The sequence below is a fragment of the Aotus nancymaae genome, unplaced genomic scaffold (genome assembly GCF_030222135.1).
Source record: "Aotus nancymaae isolate 86718 unplaced genomic scaffold, 86718_ANA_hifiasm-v0.15.2.pri h1tg000008l, whole genome shotgun sequence".
NCBI classification, from domain to species: Eukaryota; Metazoa; Chordata; class Mammalia; order Primates; family Aotidae; genus Aotus; species Aotus nancymaae.
The window spans coordinates 29,589,878-29,597,688 of NW_026988419.1; the positions used below are offsets into that span (position 1 = coordinate 29,589,878).

A 7,811-nucleotide genomic window follows, 5' to 3' on the forward strand; every position below is an offset into this window, starting at 1 on the left:
GTTCAAGATTAAAGGATAATCTTTTAAGGTCTGGCATTTTGTTTTGTTACAAGTTGGCCTCAAATTGTACTTCATAATTCCACTAAGTTCGTTCAAAAAAAATTGATATTTTAAATAAATACTTCCTAATCAGAGGGAAGAAAACTCCTAAAGAGTTTAGAGGATTATGTCAAAGTGTGAAAAAAAATCCATAGATACAGATATATTTGTATGTTGGGATCAACAAAAAGCAAATTTGTAAAAAATAACCAAATTCTTAGAGGTTTCTTATCATTATCTCCTCAAGCAAAACGCTGTTGTGTGGAAAAGCGATAAGGAAATCAGGGCACATGGTGTTTGTTTTGTCTTGTTTTGTTTTCCATCCCTTTGGTCGATGGGCAACACGATGTTCTTCGAAGAGATTAATGGTTTTCTATTTCCAATAATGGCAGGCCAGTTTTTTAGACCAATCCTTTCACTGAGAATAAATGAAGGTATGTATCTTCCATTTTATGGCCTTTCTTCCTGGGCTCTTCTTGGTACAGGCACACAAGTATGAATAAATTGTGGTCTCTATGTTCAAGGAGTTCATAGGGACTCTTAGAATATAGGAGTTTTCATACATAATCGCAGAGATGACACAGAAAAATCAAAGTGGGGTTAGTGAGAGGAGTTAATCTTGAGCTGTACTTGAAGGCTAGGAACTGCCAGAGTGGCATGGGGAAGGTATTCCAGGTAGAAAGCGTAATCAGTTTCCAGGAGGGATTTAAGTCCCGGGCATGGACAGCAAGTGAACTGGTTGGGCTAGAGCAAAACGACCCTGCTGAGGAATGTAAAAATCCAGGTTCTTCTATATGAGCCCCACAGTGCCTAGCACAGGACATTGGAGGAGTAGGTCATAAATATATTCTGGTTGATTAGTTAAGTCCACCTGACTCCAGTGCAATGCTTGCTTACTAGAGTAGGCAATGAAGCTAAAGAGATATGAAGGGTTAGAGAGGTGAATCCTCATGTGCAGGGCATATTGTTGGCCTTCAGTTCTGAGAAACTGGGAAACTGAAACTAAACTAAAAAACCTGAACAAACTCTGCCCGGTATCGCGGTTTATTGTGACCTTCTCAACTGGACTCCTAAGCACTTATTGTGCAGTTTTGATGTTCTTACACTCAATTCTTCATCTTATCACTGACAAGGAAGAGGGAAGAGAAATTGTATCCTATGGAAGGAATACTGTTGGCCTTCAATTCTGAGAAACTGGGGAACTGAAAAGAAACTAAAAAATCTGAACAAACTCTTCCTGGTATCTTGGTTTGTTTTGGTCTGTCAAGTAAAGGACAAGAGATGCACAGAGAAATTCCTCCAAGATTCTGAGTTAGAAAGACGCTAGTGACAGCTGAGACAACCTTCTCCTTTTCCACTTTTTCAATTCCTTGGCCTGCTTAAACAATGCATGGCTCTACTCTCCATAAGCACCTTGCTACCTGACAGAGGTGAGTATGGGGCACATCATGATTTTAACTGGCTCATGAAGAACCTCTTCTTTTCCTTTATTAAATCTGGAGGTATTTCTTGAGTAATTAATTCATGGTGATAAAAAATCCAGCAATATATTTACCAACAATCTTTAGAATAAACTGAAAATATTTAGATTTTGTCATCTGTTTTCATTGCTCTGTATGAAATAGGATTTTCAAAGGAAGCTTCAACCTAGTAGTCATAAATAAATGACTAAATTAGCTTTGATTTTAGAAGCCTATATTCATGATTGTTTTTCTTAAAAATTCACAATTTCTAAAATATACAATTTAAACACTTGAATTATAGTGGCCAGTATGGATTTAAAATCACAAAGCATAACTAATTTCATGGCCTATAGAAAGCCTTTTTCTAGTTCTTCCCTTTTGACATAAACACAGAATCTCTGTGGTAACATTAAATGGAAACATCCCAGAAAAATGATATCCAAATTGCTGGTTTGGCTTTAAGATCCAGTGATTTTCTTTCAGATGAACCCCAGGGTACAATGAATTGTCATGGGGTTTTCCATACTGAGAAAAGTTTCAAAGTTGCAGATTGAAAACCTCTATTGAAACAAATGCATTATGTCACTTGAAATAAGAGCATCTGTACATACTTCACAAAATAATTTTCTTTGTTCAGCAGAGGAAGGCCAGATGATGCAATATCTAGCTTCCAGCTGCGCCTTCCTCACTGACAATTCAGCCTCTTTTAGTGCTATTTGAAAGACTCCTGACCACTTACTGTGCAATTTTGATGTGCTTACACTCAATTCCTCATCTCATCACTGACAAGGAGAGGGAACAGAAATCATATGAGAATGCATGTGTCCACAAAGCAACAGAGCGATGGTTATCTTTCCCTTAGGCATTATTTTTTAAACACAAACAGCACCAAAGGAAGAGGGAAATCGGTCAGAGGCCTTGGGGATTCAAATGAAGGAAATCCTCCCACAGGATGAAGCTACACATCCTATAGAAAGTACACAAACAGCATTCTAAGCTGGACGTTGTTATGATTGCTCAGAAGTTTTACCTTTCCCAAGCTCTTTAAATCATGAATTGTTTCATTCTGCCAAAATAGATGAGCTAATAATTTGGCTGCCTGCTATTAGGAGGTTAAAAGACAAGCAGAGAAGTCCCATAAATAAAACATAACCAAAATATTTCAGTTGATTTAAACATAGTCTTAGCACTTTAGAATTGATAATATTATCAGGGCCAAATGTTGAATAACAAATACTCAAAATAAGAGTTTTGAGTTGAAACAGCTGTTAAATCGGCCATTTAATGAAGGAGAAAAAAATGTTCCAATTGTTTCATGATGTGAAGACATCTGAATGGCTGATAAGATTTTTAACTTTTCAAATTGGTATGGGAGGAGTATTGTTATTGATTGCCATTGTCTAGCCTTTGATTGTTCTGAATCCAGAAAACTGGATTTTACTTATTTTCTGAAACTTTGCCCCAAGATAGATGTCTATGCTCTGGTACAACAAATTTTTTTAATAAATGAATAAGATTCATGGCTTCAAAATGTCTTATGTGGACCTTCAAAGGCTTCATGGTACACCACCATGAAGATGTGTCTTTGGTTTAGACTCTTGGAAGCAATTATGGGTTTTCCCTCTTACCTCTGCCCTCTGACCTGTATCCTATCATGAATAGAGATGTGCACCAACATCAAGCCCAAAAAGTTAACCATTCTTTAACCCAAAAAGCCAGTTGCGTTTTTGCTTGCTGGTTTTGTTTCTGTTATCAAACCAGCCACAACCTGTGGTGACCAGCAATGGGAAAAATGGAAGGAGCTCTCTGATCCTGTCCCCAGCTTCCCTGCCCATCACTCGTGCACACCCACATCCTCCTCAGGCCCATAGGGTGACTTTATGATGACCACTGACATGTTTAGATTTCTCAGATGTAAGAAGAACTTCAAAGCACAAATTCTTTTCATGGGGACACAAGTTTTAAACTATGTTTCATAACTGTGAGCAAGAGAAAAAATTGGACCATCTAGGGATACATTTAACATTCCTGGGACTCTGGACATACCACCATGCTCACATAATTCTGTAACTAGAATGTTATAGTAAGATTTTGCTCTAAGCAATTCATGGTAGACAATTTAAATAGACATCAAATCTAATGTGTTGTGAAGAGAGGTGCTGCCTGTGGCTCCCTGGTTCTTTAAATGAGTCAGTGTATGCAAGCATCTAGTGCAGTTCCTGGCCCACATGAGAACTTGAGCCCTTCTTCCAAATGAGCTTCAGCTCCACAGAGGTTGTGAAATGTCTCCAGCTAGTTTCCCACCCACTGCAAACAGATCTTGGCCTAACACCTGCCCAAAGTCCACTTACGTCATTCCATCTGTGTTTCTCAAAATCGTACCTACAGACCACCTCCATCTCAAACACTTGGTGGGGTGAGAGTTAAAAATGCAGATTTCTGGATGCTTCTCCAGGCCTACTGAATCCAAAGCTCTGGGAAAGGGGCCCAAAAATCCACTTTTTAATCAAAGTAATTCATTAAAGCTTGAGAATACCTGATATAGAGTTTCACAGTTCTATCCCTTTATTAACTTAAACCTTGGAAAAAGAATTTCTGCACAGTGTCAAAGAGCCCGTTATAAAAAATGACTTCATTGTTACTTAAAGTTATGTTCTCTGTCTTTATGGACAGCTGATTCAAGAGGCATCTGAGGGCTCATTTCAGTATCTTTTATTCTGAAGTTAAGATTCTGTTCACTCCATAAATCTCTGCATTTTATAAAAGAACCCATACCATTCATTTGTGATGTCATTTATTTGCAGGAAGAAAAAAAATCTATCTGCTGTTGGATTTATTTGCTTCCTGTTGTCAGAAAATGAAAAATAGATAACTGTGTTTCTCTTACAGCTTTAGCTACTGGAAATCTTGTAGCAATTTTCTTGCCCAAGTGTGGCAATCTGTTCAATTCTGTGCTCCAAATATATTTACTCTTTCTCCTTTTATGTGAATTCTGTTTTCTTTCACATTTAAATGACATAGGCAGTGACTTCTGAACCACTTTAGATAGGGTATAAATTTTTATCAACTAGAGAGCATTTTTTTTGCAGTGTTGTATTCTTGGCATGTAGCAATTCCTGAATGGCCACTTGAGTCAAGATTAAGAACTTGCTTGTTGTAGGATGCAGGACTAGTAGTACTGTGTTCCATCCGATGAGTCTCTTAATCAGTTTGGATACTTGGGTCCGGTTATGTTTGTTTTGCTCATCTACTTTTACAAATGCAAGCCAGAGACAGGGAGTTATGATGCGCTTCCAATGCTTTCAGAATCCCAGAATCCACCTGCCCTTTGTAGACTATGAATTTCTGAAGCAACACAGCGTCTCCACGGCTACCTGACAAAATTACTAAGGCTGCCAGCGCCTGCTTCTATGCAACTGAGTGTGAGCTAAACAAATTTCTAGAGCCAACACAAGCAGAGGATTTGCGCCTCTGACTCCTGTAGGGGGAGATGTTGAGCATCCAACTGAAGCCCAGCAATATTCCTGGCAGTGGCCATATCAAGATTTGCTTTGGTGGTAGCCAAACCTTCATGCATAGGAGGTTGCCCCATGAGTCATTTTCACCCCCAAACTTCCTACTGTTTATTAATCACTTAGGGCAACCACACATTCATGGCGAAGTTTTAGCTGGAACAGCAATGAATTTTGCTTAACTTTGCTTCCTTGTATGAGTCCTCTGCTTCCTCGGCACCCAACACCAAAGCACTGGTTAAGTAACAGAGCCTTGCAATGTCCACAGAAGTTTCTTTTTAAATTATTTTATTTTATTTATTTTTATTTTTACAAAATTCAGGTGGTAAAAATATGGAACGCTTCACCAATTTGCGTGTCATCCTTGCATAGGGACCATGCTAGTCTTCTCTGTATCATTCCAATTTTAATGTATGTGCTGCCGAACTGAGCACCCAGAAGTTTCTTTACACATACCTGTCATGAGGCAGCTTCCATTTCAGTTCAACTCAAACACAATGAAGAAATCCTCTTTGAAATATCCCTGCTGAACTGTTTTTATCCACACTACCTAAAAGCAAAATTCCTTAAGGGCAGTATGGCCTAAGGTTTAAGTACACACACTTTGGATTCAGAAAGACCAGGATTCAAATTCTGGTCCTGCCTCTTACTATATGTGTGTCATTAGGCAAGTTACACAATCTCTAAGACCTGTTTCTTCATCTGCAACATACAGACATTAGTAGTACTATTTCAAGAGTAGTTATTACAACTAAATGGTTTAAGAATTAGCTGGGTGCAGTGGCTCACACCTGTAATCCCAGCAGTTTGGGAGGCCTAGGAGGGTGGATCATGAGGTCAGGAGATTAAGACCATCCTGGCTAACATGGTGAAACCCCGTCCCCACTAAAAATACAAAAAATTAGTTGGGCGTGGTGGCATGCACCTATAGTCCCAGCTACTACTCAGGAGGCTGAGACAGGAGAATCACTTGAACCTGGGAGGTGGAGGTTGCAGTGAGCCGAAATTGCGCCACTGCACTCCAACCTGGGTGACAGCACAATACACTCCATCTCAAAAAAAAAAAAGAATTTAGCACATAGTAAGAACTTAATAAAATAGTATTTATTAGTACTCACAGAGTAATCTGCTCTGAGATGAACAGCTCTATTGACAGCAAGGTCTTTCTTATACTAAACAGATAAAAATTTGTCTCATTTGTCACACTCCTTCTTCCTAGATCTGCCTTCAGAAGCTATCCAGAATAAGTATATTCCTTCTTACATACGACAGCACTTTAAATATTTGAGGAATCTATTGTGGGCTTCCTTTCATATATTTGAGAAGAGGTATCTTTTTTTTCCAGTTTGACTTTATCTAGTTCCTTCAACTGTGTCCCACATGACTTTGGATCTGTCACCATTTGTGGCAGAGCTAGCTAGACGCTCCCCAATCCCATTTCCTCTTCGTGGGCATACAAGAATACCCTAGCCATTAGGTTGGGGCATGTGACTGGGTTTTGGCCAATAAAACGAGATTAAATGTATGTGTGCTACTTCTATGCCCGGCCATATGTCTTATGAGATCTTCCTTGATCTCTTTCACTCATTGGCTTGCTTAGCTCAGAGGATCCTGTGGAAAATTCTCAGGATGCACTAAGAGGCATGGAATCTGTGAAATGGAAGAAGCTCGAATCCCTGTGTCAGCATATAGAAGGCTACCTCTCATGCTCGTGTCAGACTGTGGTATAAGTGTTGTATTAAGCCATTAAGACTTGAGGATTGGGCCAGGTGCAGTGGCTCACACCTGTAATCCCAGCACTTTGGGAGGCTAAGGCGGGAGGACTGCTAGAGCCCAGGAGTTTGAAAATAGCCTGAGCAACATAGCAAGACCCTCATCTCCACAAAAAATTTAAAAATTAGCTGGACGTGGTGGCTCACTTGTAGTCCCAGCTACTTAGGAGGTTGAGGTGGGAGGATAGCTTGGGCCCAGGAGGTCAAGGCTGCAGTAAGCCATGATCACGCCACTGCACTTCAGCCTGGGTGACAGAGCAAGACCTTGTCTCAAACAAAAAAAAAAGATTTGAGGCTTTATTTATCACCAAAATATATCCTAGCCTGCCATGGCTAATATATCTTTGTAGTTACATTCTCTGGACATGCGCTAGCCTGTCAATGTCACTTTTAAAAGATGATATCCAGAAATGAACACAATTTTTCAAATGTGACCTGAGCCTGATGGACTAAAACTGGAAAACTCCTTCCTTCTTTTGCTGTTGTTGTTTTTTTCCTGAGTACCATATTTATTTTTTTCCAGTGCTTTCCAAAGTTGCCTTATGCCTAGCAACCACATTACACATACACAGGTGGCACAAGCTACATTTGTAGTTAACTAAAAACACTGCAGTATTTTTCAAGCCAACTGCCATCAAGCTAAGTGCAGCACAGTCAGTGTTCACCAAATATCCCATTTGCTTTCCTGCACTTCCCAGCCTCCCTCAGTTTGGTTGGGGCCACATTTGTAGTTTCAGGGGCAGAAATAACATATGTCACTCCCGAGTCAAGGCAGTTAAGAGCCAGTATGCCTCTTTAATTCCTCTCTTCCCCTGCTGCAGATACCTTGGAGGACACATTCCACATGAAGGTAGGCTTCCCATCGGACTTTGCATAAATGAGAAATAAATATTTACTCTTTAAAATACTGAAAATTCCGAGTCTGTTTATTGTAGCTAAACTCCCCAGGCTGCTACTTGTGCAATTCATTTGTTTGTATGTTAATTCAAAACTTTGTATTTATTTTTATTAACTTAAAAAAATTT

The 7,811-nt window shown here is 39.4% G+C and overlaps 1 non-coding gene across 1 annotated transcript; it reads right to left on the bottom strand.

Annotated features, from left to right (window-relative positions):
* Window positions 1–5,341: 5,341 nt before the first annotated feature.
* On the bottom strand, window positions 5,342–5,448 carry LOC135273806 (U6 spliceosomal RNA). Its single transcript, XR_010341605.1, has one exon. It is a non-coding gene; the product is annotated as a U6 spliceosomal RNA (small nuclear RNA).
* Window positions 5,449–7,811: the final 2,363 nt, after the last annotated feature.